This window comes from Muscardinus avellanarius (genome assembly GCF_963383645.1).
Source record: "Muscardinus avellanarius genome assembly, chromosome: 4".
Taxonomy (NCBI): domain Eukaryota; kingdom Metazoa; phylum Chordata; class Mammalia; order Rodentia; family Gliridae; genus Muscardinus; species Muscardinus avellanarius.
Window position 1 is genome coordinate 95,835,932 of NC_137789.1, and position 12,663 is coordinate 95,848,594.

Consider the following 12,663-nt stretch of genomic DNA (forward strand, 5'->3'; position numbering starts at 1 on the left):
ATTCAGAAAAGCCCAACTGTTGTGCCTTGAAATAGGCAACAGTCATCTGAGCGTGTTGGCGTACGCTTGTAATCCCAGCATTTGGGAGGCTGAGACAGGAGGATGGTGGTTCTCCGGACAGCCTCAGCTACTTATGAGGCCCTTTGCAGCTCAGTGAGACCTTGAATAAAAAAAAAAAAAAAAAAAAAAATATATATATATATATATGGCTGGGGTGTAACTTGGAGGTAGAATGCTCCTGGGTTCCATCCCCAGCATGAAAAAAAAATAGGCAACAGTCTTTGGAAACAGGTGTACAAACCTCCAGGTATATAGTTTATCATAAGTAATAAAGTTACTTTGCCACAAGTAACAAAGTTACTTTGTAAGACCTTCTTATTTCCAAAATAAAAAAAAATAATATTTGTTTTGGAATTTTTTTAACTTTTCTTTTCTTTCTTTTTTTTTTTTTTGCAAAGTAGCATAACAATAATTGTGATTGTAGGACCACTCAAAGTTTAACTGTAAACATCACTTGTATATCAGTAAAGAAAAAATACAGGAGGAGATGGGTTCTTTTGGTAAAACCAAAGAAGTAGATTCTAGAGACTTTTTTTGATCTGTTTTTCTCCTTCCATGTGAGTTTTCCTTGAGCTTAGCTGACTGCGATATTATTTTCTTCTAGGAAGCGAGGAAATTAATGCATATCGACACTATTGGCAATGCCTGATTGGGAGCTTCCGTCTTGGAGACAGTGGTGCTATTCACAATAGAGCTGGCCCCCAGGGACACTGGGAGGATGTGGATGACGCTGCTCTGGATCCTTGAGATTTTGTTGGTTTTCACGGCCAGGCTGCAGTTGAGCATGCTGGTGTACTGGTTCTATGCCACAGGGTCCCTGTTCACTGAAGGGTCCGGGATTTCCTTGGGGAACAGCTCCAAGACTCTCTTTCCACCCGTACCCAACAGAGCCATCATGTTCTTGAAGGTCATCTTCTCACAGCAGGCAGGGTTACTGTTTGACCCATGTGTCATGTAGTGAACTTGAGGCTGCCTTTGTGGTAAAAGCTCGCCTTCATATATTGCACACAAAGGGCTTCTCTCTTGTGTGTGTGTCCTGCACACTCGGCAGGGTGCTGCACACTTTGTACAGCTGTGTGGCTTGCTCTGTTGGTGTGGCTGGGCCATCACTAACAAAGGTATCATGCCTGGGGCCATGCCAGACCATCCTTCAAATGTACTGGGAACTTCAGCTTTGACATAGGTAGGCTGTGCTCAGTTCAGCATTGATGGGAGACTGATACAACCTTCCTTCTTGGGGTGGCTGTTCTTGGCGTGCTCAGCTTTGGCCCCCATGTGAGGAGACCATGATTTAGCACTTTCTGCTTGGCTATTGGACACTGGCTAGAAGCACAAGGTGTCCATGACATCTGCACTTCAGCTTTGATACTCTTGGTCACCCAGAAGTGAGGATGAGTCATTGGTTAGGCCGTTGCTTTCTACCAGGCTTTTTCTTGACTGCTCTGCTCCTGTAAGCCCTGAGGAGCAGGACTCACTGTTTGGGGGCATCTAAGAAAGCCATCACAGGGGACCCCAGAGTGTGAGATGCCAAGTGGGTGCTGGGGAGAGGTGCAGGGACCCTAGAGGAAACACTGAGGGTATCCTGGGAGGTGACCTCACTGACGTCGATGCTTCTGGTGGCATCATTGCAGCAGGTGGTGGCGACACTGCTGTTCTCACTGACCAACATAGGCTGGGGGCCACGAAGTCATGGGGGCTTCTAGCAGGAGCCCATGTACATCCAGATGTGCTACTGCAACATGATGGCATTGGTGCACTTCTTCTGGAAGATGGGGCATGAATGCTGTGTCTTGACAGGTGTGTTGGTTCTGTGAACCCTGAGGTGATCGTTCAGGTTGCTCTTAGTGGAGAATGCAGGGCCATCGATCTTGTACTGGAACAGTCTTTCTGGGTATGGGTGCAGTACTGTATCTTGAGAAAGCCTTAGTAGCTTAGGACTTGGTGGCAAAGGAGACATTTGTTGGGGTCGGTGGTAGCCTTGTTGGTATTCTCCATCAACTGCTGAAACTTCAGGGTCTCTGACTGAGGCTCGTGGATCCCACTGCCCTGGAGGCCACCAATCCTCAGGGAATTATGGTTTGGCCCCATCCCAAAGAGTGTGGGTCCCCCCTTACTTTCTGGAGAAGGCCTGGGCTGCAGGTTGCCAGGCAATGGGCTCCCTTGGAGACAGTGCCCAAAGAGAGATTTTGAAGAAACCCTACAGGAGGGGTCTCTGTTACCAGGATGGGTTTGCTGCCTAAAGAGAGACTTGATTTGTCTAGAGGGAAAAAGAGTGCACAGGGAATTCCATTGCCAGCCGCCACTTTGTTCTGGAATTTGGCAAACAGCTGGGCCTTCACCTGGGGGTGTTGGGGAAAGTGCATCTTGAGGTTCCCCTTGGTGATGAAGCGGTGGCCAGAGACAGAGCACAAGAAGGGTCTCTCTCCAAAGTGGGAGTGGAGGTGAATCAGCTAGGAGCTCTCGGCCCCCAAAACCTTGCCATAGTACTCACACTTAAGCGTGTGGCCTGCCACCTTGTCTTTGGGCTTGGCATCCACCATGGTGACATTTCTTAGCTTCTCCTTCCCTTTCTTGGGTGGGTCTTGCACCATGCTGGAGAAGGGACCCTGGAAGAATACAGAGCCAAGGGTCTGAGGGAAGCACTGGGGATGCGAGACATGTTTTGGGAAGCATTCGGTCCACTCCAGGTTTAGTGCAAAGGGCATCAGCCCGGGGACAGAGCGCTGGCTTTGGTGGGAATGTTGGCATGAGGTAGCTGGGCTTGTTTCAGAGTGTGCAGAGTCAGACCTTGGCTTCCAGCTTTTGGGCTCAGCAGAGCCACTGCTGTCCATCCACCTTCTGGGACATGTGGCTGTCTAGGGCCTTCATGGCGGCATCCCCTGCCCGCCATGCTGAGTTGCAGGGTGTGCATGGCTCACATGTCCATCTGGATGCGGATCTGCCCTGCGAGCTGGATCTGCTCCAAGACTCACAAGACACTGTTGACACCAGGCAAAGGGGCTGGTGGTGCATTTGCTCTATGCTGGTTCATGGCCACATTGGTTCCCTGGAGTGCATGCAGGGTGACAGTCATGTTGGCCACTTTGTGTTTGGTCAAATAGCTTATGTCCTGGGGCATGGGTGGCAGGGCAGCTTCTGTCTTTAAGTACACAGCAGACTCCGGGCTCAGCTTCTCCTTCACATCCCAGAGCTCCACCACTCTCCCTGTGGCTGTCCTTACTGCTTGAACTCAGGGTCTGTTGTAGCACTCTGGAGAAATCCTGGAGGCACTGGCTTTTTGCTGTCATTCATGATGAGAACAGGGGGGATTTTAGTGTAAATTTTCTTATTTCCAAGAACTCAGAGAGACTGAAGAACTCGGTACAACATTTTGCAGACTGTGGGCTGTCCTCATTTGTGTCTTCACTATTTCCTGGGATGGCTCATTAGAGCACATGGCTCACACCCACCTCCCACCCTGCTGGTACCAATCTGAAAATTCTGGGGTTGGTTGTGGCTGCGGCAGCTTGCCCTGGTCCTCCTTTGAGTCGATGTGCTGGGTTTTGTCTGCTCGCGTCTTGTCATGGTGCAAGCTTCAGGGTGCAGGGAGAGCCATGGTTATTTGCCCTCTCTGCCACAAATTCCTAGAGTTGGGGAATTTACTCCTCTTCAGTCATAATGTGCATGTCCAGTCCCCATTCCCCTCTTACAAAGAGGTCTGTTAACCAGAGCAGAAGCAGCTATTAATTTTCAGCAGGATAAGATGGAAATACAAGTTCCTACATGTCGTGGAGCTGAACTTATGGTGCTATTCCATAAAGCACCAACAGTCCCTGAGACTGTCCCGACTCAATTCAAGCTTAAGGTCCAGGCCCAAGAACAAATGGAATGGACAATTACTGCCAAACATGTAAGGTTGTCTCAAAACAATGGTCAGCCATCTTAGAATAAAATAATACCCCTTAAAACATGAGGCCACAGCTGAAAGCAAATCTGTGGTTGACCACCTTTTTAGGCAGGGTCTGATAAAACCCTGCAGGTCTCTCTGTAGTGCTCCCATCCTGCTGGCCAAGAAACCTGGGATGGAGCTGGGTGTGGTGGCACACACATCTGTAATCCCGGTACTTGGGAGGCAGAGAGAAGAGGATGGCAGGTTCAAGGCCAGAAAGACCCTGCTTTAAAATAAAAAATAAAAGGACTATGGTTATAGATTGGAGGTAGAATGCCCCTGGATTCAATCCCCAGTACCAAGACAGAATAAAACAAACAAAAGAAAAATCAGGAATGGAAAAACACAGATTTGTACAGGACTTATTAGCAGTAAACAAAGTGGTATAAGGTCTTCATTCTGTAGTTCCTAACCTGCCCAAAGATAATAAGTACTATGCAGTCCTAAATTGAACGGACACTTTTTTCTTTATCTCTCTGGACTCTGAGTTTCAAGAGCTGTTTGCTTTCAAATGAGAGGACCCAGGGGGCACACCAAAAGAGCAGTATTGAGGAGGTAGAAAGGAAATAGGCAGATAGGAAAAAGGCCTTGGTAGAAAAAGCTAATTTCCTGAGTTTCCTGAGGGGCGACAAATGCCTGAAACTCCAAAGGCTCAGAGATAAGAAGGCCAGAGTTTCACAAAGCCATCTGTTTACTAATCAACAAACCCACCAAGCAAGTCTGGCATTCCTGAAAGGAGACCCTTCAAAGGACTTGCAAATACCCTATGCAAATTCTCCTTGGAATCCCAAAGTCACCCTAACCAAAAGTGGACTTGCAAGCAGTCAGGCCTTGCCTGACTGGACGACAAATTGGGGACTTTTCCGCTCGGGACCCCCTCCCCTTTTGGGGAGCTGTTCTCTCTCTCTCGCAGGTCGTGTTGGCCCTGAGAGAAGGCAGAGTGCATCTGAGGGCACGTGGCTCGGGCAACTCTTGAGTAGTGACCTGAAGGCCTCTGCTGGACATCATGGCTGACCAGGCCCCTAGGAGTGACCTGTACCTCTTTTCTGGCAGATCGCATGGACTCTGGGAGAAAGTAGTTTGCAACTGACGGGCACTTGGCTCGGGCGACACTTGGGTAGTGACCCTGAAGGCAGCTACTGGACCCCGGAGTTCTGACCGCCCCTTTGGGGTGTTCGGCCACTTTTCTCTATTCCCTTCTGGCAGATCGCATGGACTCTGGAAGAAAGCAGCCTGCACCTGAAGGCAATTCGGCATGGGCTACTCTCAAGTATTGTCCTGAAGGCAGCTGCTGGACCCAGAGTTCCAGCCCCTTTGGGGGTGTTCAGCCACTCTCCCTCCCCATTCCCTGCTGCTTTCAAAAAACCTTTTACTCCCCTTCCTGAGGTCTGCGGGTGTCATTCTTCACTCACCGTAGACAAGAACTCGCCGGGTTTCCTCTCAAGAAACCCCCGTTTCAGTATTGCCAAAAAAAAAAAAAAAAAAAAAAAGAGAGAGAGAGGCTAAAAAGTAGAAACTTGCTGCAAAATGTAGATCATCTTGTGAGAATATAATTAGATTTATTTATTTTTTCAAAACTGGGGATTGAACCCAGAGGCATTCTACCTCCGAGATATACTCCCAGCCCTGTTTTTTATTCTTTATTTTGAGACAGGGTCTCACTAAGTTGTAGAGGGTCTCACTAAGTAGCTGAGGCTGGCCACAAATATATGATCCTTCTGTCTCAGCCTCTCAAGTACTGGGATTATATTATTGTGCCCAGTTCTTTTGTCCCGGAGAGACCACCAAGGAGCCGATCCATATGTAAAACCCTAAGAGCCTTTATTCAAGCTTAAGCTTGGGTGCCCAACATAAACCGACACAGCAGTTCAGTACAGGAACCGTGAGCATACTTTGTTTTCTTTTATACACTTTTAGACAAAGAGCCTCTATTGATTGGACAGTTCTCATGACCTTTACTGTGATTGGCTTAGAAGATCTATAGCATTAACTGTTTACGGGGAATTGGTTACTATTGTTTCTGGGCAACAATCTCAAGGCTGGGTCTATATTTTGACATACTTCTCTTAACTTTCCAGAATATTACCACAAATGCTAGCCCATAGAATGTCATCTTTACCTGGTCAGGGAGGGACCACTAGACCACCAAGGACATCTTGTTTTTAGTCCTTGGGCAAGGAGATAGAAAATAGCCCTTAGATCAGGCCTTTTAGTCATTTTCTTCAGCAATTTTTACTTAACTATTTAACTGTCATTTCAATATGTATGCACCACCACACCTGGCTTTAATAATAATAAGATGCTCTTTCTTTCTTTCTTTCTTTCTTTCTTTCTTTCTTTCTTTCTTTCTTTCTTTTTTTGTAGTACTGGGGATGGAACCCAGGGGCATTCTACCTCTGAACTATACCCCTAGCCCTATTTTTTATTCTTTATTTTGAAACAGAGTCTTACTGAGTTGTAAAGGTCTCACTAAGTAGCTAAGGTTGTCCATGAACCAGGATCCTCCTGTCTCAGAGTCCCAAGTATTGGGATTAAAAGCATGAGCCACCTTGCCCAGCTTAGTTAGATTTTTGTGTGTGTGTAGTACTGGGGATGGAATCCAGGGGCTTTTCTACTTCCGGGCAATACTCCCAGACCTATTTTATTTTATTTGGAAACAGGGTCTTTATTTATATTTTATTTGGAAACAGGGTCTCACTAAGTTACTGAGAGCCTCACTTAGTAGCTGAGGCTGGCTTCTGTGCCCATACTGGAAAATTGCTTTGGTATTAATTTCCAAAATGTAAAATAGTCAGGGCCTGGGTGCTGAGCAGGCACTCAGGCCGGGAGAGGGCTGCAGCTCTTACAATGCAGAGTTCCCCTCTGTCTTTGCCCTTTACTATAGGTTCTAATGATTAACCTATAGTAAAAGCCTCAGAGTCAATTGAAGGCTTTAGCCCTAAAACTGTATAGAGGCAATCAGTGCCTCTATTTACCTCCTCTCCTCTGTGACCTGGACTGGGTATAGGAAAGGTAAACTTTGTGTGAAACTTCAAAGCAACCTAGTTGATGAGCAAACAATACTGCCCAATACAATAGAGGCAAAGGTCAGGTAGATCCTTGACCCCTGCACTTAGTAAGCACACTCTCCGGAAACAAAGAGGCATTCAGACAAGGGAAGAGATCCTGCAGAATTCCAGGCACCAAGGGCGATTAGTAAGACAACAGAGATAGTCCCGGGCCCCTTTTTCATTGTATAGATAAGATTTCCCAAGGATGTGGGAGGATGCCTAAGCCTTTAAGAAGTCCCATACTCCGATAATCAACTAACACATTTTGGGGTGTAACAACAGACGTAGGGTCTGTGCTGGAGACAGGGCAGGTCTACAGGAAGGAATCCCCACATCAAAAGACCTGCCCCAGAGAAAGGGCGGATCTAGTCTGGTCAGAAGACTGGGTATAAAGCTACTCTGTATCAGGAAGACTTTGGTGACTTCAAGTCACCCCACTATGTCACCCCTTATGGTTAGTGCTTTACTCTAAAATCTGTTCTATCTTTCCATCTTTGTAATAGTAAAATAGTTTAATTTTACAGCGTTTGGGCTAGTGTTTTCTATACATAGCTCAGAACAAGAACTCGTGGCTACATCTCTCACTGTAACAGTTTCGGGAGCCAAACCAGGCCCCGGGAGCAGCTTCAGACCTGTACAGTCCTCCTGTCTCAGCCTCCCAAGCACTGGGATTACAAGTGTGAGCTACTCCGCTCTGCTTAATTAGATGTTTTCTATCAAAGGATTAGCTTAACTTAAACTCCACTTTGTAAAACCACCATTTTGTAACCTTATATAAACTCTCGTCCTTTTGTAAGTTAGTATTTCTTTAAAAATTGCAAATGCCAGCCCCTACTCTGGCCTCCCATTTTAGACAAACCAGCCAATTGTATTGGACTGTGAAACTACACTCCCACCAACAGGAAATGGGTGCAGAAATCTGAGTTAGAAGTGAAAACTGAGCCGGCTTCCTTTCGGGTGTACTTGCATACCTGGCTCTCTAAGGTGGCAGTATCCTTTTTGAAAAGAAAATGTAAAATCTCCTTTGCTGAGCAGTTTTTGAGCATCTGTCTTTCCTTATGATGCCATGAAAATTTATTTCTAACAATATACTAACTGTACATTTTCAGTAAGCTGAAGGGGCTACTATTGCATGTCCCTGCACAAGGTTGCTAGACATAAATAAGCCATTGGATGTCTAGGTGCACAGAAGGCAAGGCACTGAGCTGGTGTATTATTGTAGACCTTGGGCCCCTTAAAAGCTTAGTTATATGAACAGTTGGATACTGTGTCTTAGGCTTGACAGTATGATTAAGGGCAGTTTTTGTCTGCCCTTAAGTTATTAACTGTCTATTAAGTAAGGAGGCAGAAAAACAAACTGGGGCACCTGTTGGAAGTCTGGATCCCACACCAGGTCCCCAGTGTTTTAGAGACCAAGCGGCACCACTGGCCAACAAATAGCTGAATGTTACAGTACCAGGTTCAACTACTAGACTCCTCTCCATCTTACTCAAACTGCCACATGCCAAGACGCCATCAAAATCATAGATGAAAGAAATTCTGTGGTTAATGGCCAACATCTGGCTGGTTATACAGTGGTCTCTGTCTATGAGATCACTGAGGCAAAAAGCCTCCCCTTTTCTCAGTGTGGGAAATGTGAATCGGTGATAGAAACTAGCACTTAAGAGTCACTCAGCAAGGCAAAATGTTTACCTTTGCAGAGTAGGTGCAACTAACACGAAGTCTGGTAAGCAAGCACCTGAGAGGGAAGTCTGCTGGGTTTTAATCCCTGAGGCTATACTGTCCCATGCCTTGATTGGTCAGGGCTTAGGTTTACAACTCTGTGTGACTGGCTAGTTTAAAGCACAACTCTGCATGATTGGCTAGCTTAAAAACAGGTGGGAGTTTTGACTTTTGCTGTTTTGAGATAGAATAGGAGAAATAAAAGTAATACATAGGAAGGAGACAAACAGGGAAGAATTAGAAGACTGTAGCTTTAAATCTAAAAACTCCATGATGAACCTTGTCTTCACCCTAACGGGTCTGCTTTCTTTAAGCAAACATCTCTAAGGTAAAGCCCTTACCTTTAAGGATTAAAGGATTAAAGGTAGGGGCTTTACCTTTAATCCTAAGGGCCTATCTCCCCATAAGACCTAAAATTTCTAAGGTTTTTGATAAAGGAAGATCCATAAGGCATATCTGACACTTGGTTAAACCCAGGTGCTACCCACCAATGAAATATCAGGAACTGGAGGATTCTGAGAAAAATTTCCATTCCTTGCTCTGTGCCCCTACTGACCCCTCATGGGCATCCACTAAAAAATAAATGTGAAGACCCCAAATGCTTCTTTCACTCTTGAAGTGGCCCATGCTCTCCCTTGAATAGGTATCTCCCCAACTTTCCCAAATAAACCTCGGTGTTTGTCTCTGTCTTGTGCTGAAATTCTTTTCTGCCCTGGAAGCCAAGGACCTTGCCTGCCCTGAGGTGAGTTCCAGGCCTGGGAACTCCTCCAGACTCTTCATGTAATTGTTCTGATTCCCATAACTGTTTGACGAAGAAATGAAACTTAAGATTCAGGAAACTGAAAGTTATATACACTAAAAAAAACAGTTGTCTGACCAATCTGTTACACCAGGAACTTCAGCTCAAAAGGATTAAATAATAACCTGGGCACTAAAACTAGGAAGAGGGAGGGCATTACTGCATATCTAGTTTCCAGATATGCCTTCTCTGATCTGTGCTTATGTTGCAATCCAAAAAGACAAGTCTTCTTAGTGCCAGCTGTAGAGAAACAAAAAGGATTGTTAGAATGTGTCCAGTGGTAAAAAAGACCCTAAAAAAGTGGTCATTGTCCACTACAGAGGGCATCTGAGGGAAGACTGAAAAATAATAACACAACAGCTGTGCACCTTGCTACAGCTCAACGTGCAGCCTTGTCTGGGGAGACTCCTCTGCTGCCTTTGATCCCATTCTTGTCTCTGCAAACTTTTCTCCCTCTTCCTTGGGGGAGACTATGGAGAAAACAAAAAGGAGAGGTGTCAAATGTCTTATATTCCAGTGTGTGTGTGTGTGTGTGTGTGTGTGTGTGTGTGTGTCTTTAATAGATATACACACCTAAAACTTCCTTAGTCTACAGGGATAAGACTCTACCCTATGAGCCAAGGATTGTATATATTTTCAAACCTGAAAGTCCGAGTCCCCTCAGGACCAGCTTAACCCAATTTGGACAGGACCTTGTTTGACTACTCATTCTTTCCTTCAATTATAAGGTGTCACTCTGGAATTCATCACAGCGGAGCAAAAGAGTACAGGAACCAAATGACCCAAGTAGCTGGACATGGTGGCGCACGCTTGTAATCCCAGCATTCGGGAGGCTGAGACAGGAGGATGCTGTTTGCAGACAGCCTCAGCTACTTAGGCCCTTTGCAATTCAGTGAGACCCTGTTTCAAAATAAAGAAAAAAAAATAGGGCTGGGATGTAGCTCAGAGGTAGAATGCCCCTGGGTTCCATCCCCAGTACTGAAAAAAAAAGAAAAAGAAAAAGACTCAAGTAAACTTCCAGATGCTCACTCCTGTAAATCAGGACCAGGACTCACACCAAGGTGAAGGCAAGTCAGATAATAAGTAGAACCAAGCAGTAAATGATGGCCCCCTCCCCTTTGTCTTTTTGTGTATATCCTTTTAATCCTTTTAATCTTCTTGGTGTTTTACCAGAAGCTTAACATTACATTCAATGTGGTTGTATGATAAATAGTCCTTTTGTCTTATTCTTTCAGTTGGCTGGCTTGCTTAACAGCCTTTGGCCTGAATTTTTCCCAGGATATTAAGCCTACATTTTATAGGGCTACTTCTATTAAAAATGTCAACTTTACTGATCTTGTTTGTGATTTATGTCATAATTAGATGTGCTTTTAAACGCTGTATAACTTTTGCTCTTGCAAAGCAATTGGAAAAGGAGCTCGTCCTCTGATGCTGTACACTGCCCCCTGTTAATCCTAAGACCTATCTTGCTTTAGCATCGAGGCAATTTCTTTCCTCTATGGAGAATACGGTGCCCCTGCTCAGTAGTTTCAGAAGAATCCCCAAACGCCTCAGGATGAGGAATGATGTCTTGGGGGGTGTTAGTCACTAAGCAAGGCAGGCACCTTTAGGGCAATTCCCTGCACTCATAGAGAGAAAGCAGCTGCCCCTTTAACAGACTTTTCAAAGTTTTCTTTTTTTTTAATTTCAGCTGAAATGCTTCAGAAAAACTTGAACCAGAACCGGGCGTGGTGGTGCATGCTTGTAATCCCAGCATTAGGGAGGCTGAGACCGGAGGATCGCGGTTCGTGGACAGCCTCAGGCACTTAGTGAGGCCCTCTGCAACTCAGACCCTGTTTAGAAATAAAGAATAAAAAATAGGGCTGGGGGTATAGATTAGAGGTAGAATGCCCGTGTGTTCCATCCTCAGTACTGAAAAAAAAAACACAACTTGAACCATCCAAGATCACCAAGTCACTCTGACTATTCTCTTACGATGCTGATCTGAGCAAGCCCAGGAATATTTTTGTTCATCACCTTTCCGTTTTGAACTCGCTTCTATGCAGAGCCATAAACTGAGGGACTCAGATATGTACACCTTAAAATAAGCATGATCAGAAATGTGCTCCACTCTACATGAATCTGTGTAGGTTACCCAGATGATCTCCACAGCTTCCCTTGTTCAGGGAGAGCACTGCTTTGCAGGTAACTCCAGTGCCTCCTTAGATGCTGTTGGCAACACATCATTCTTCATTCTTTTATCTCTTGATTGTGATACTGAGTTGTTTTTGGTTTTTGGAGTACTGGGGATTGAACCCAGGGGCATTCTAACTCTAAGCCACACCCCCAGCCTATATTTATTTTTATTTTTATTTTTTTCAGTACTGGAGATGGAACCCAGGGGGCATTCTACCTCTAAGCTACACTCCCAGGCCAGTTTTTTATTCTTTATTTTGAAACAGCGTCTCACTGAGTTGCAAAAGGCCTCACTAAATATCTGAGGCTGTCGCAAACCATGGTCCTCCTGTCTCAGCCTCCCAAATGCTGGGATTACAAGCATGTGCCACCATGTCCAGCTTTTTATTCTTTATTTTGAAACAGAGTCTCACTAAGTTGTGGAGTGTCCTCACTAAGTAGCTGAGGCTGATCATGAACCTGCAATCCTCCTGTCTAACTTCCCAAGTACTTAGATTATAAGCTTGCATTACCATGCCTGACTCCTATTTTTATTCTTTAGTTTGAAACAGGGTCTCAGTAAGTTGCAGAGGGCCTCACTAAGTAGCTGAGGCTGTCCGTGAACGTGCGATCCTCTTGTATAAGCCTCTCAAGTACTGGGGTTACAAGTGTGTGTCACCACGCCCGGCTGATACTGACTTTCGTACTGGGTCCTTTCCTGGCACACAGACACTGGGAAAGCGAAAGTAGGAAGTTTATTTTAAAGGACAAGCGAGCAGAAGGGCAGCTCCCTCCTGGAGGCATTGGCAGAGTGCAGAGGGGCCTTCTGGCACTGCTCGAGTGTAGCCTGGGCCGCATGCCATCAATGGCACACCGCCTTTCCCCAAAGTCCACTGGCTCCACCAAAAAGAGGCAGGGTTAAAGCGCCCACGTGGGGGAGGCACCCAAGA

At 45.6% G+C, this 12,663-nt stretch overlaps 1 pseudogene across 1 annotated transcript; it reads right to left on the bottom strand.

Moving 5' to 3' along the window:
• Positions 1–660: 660 nt before the first annotated feature.
• On the bottom strand, positions 661–3,624 carry LOC308262362 (sal-like protein 4; annotated as a pseudogene). Its single transcript has one exon. The product of its transcript is annotated as a sal-like protein 4 (transcript).
• Positions 3,625–12,663: the final 9,039 nt, after the last annotated feature.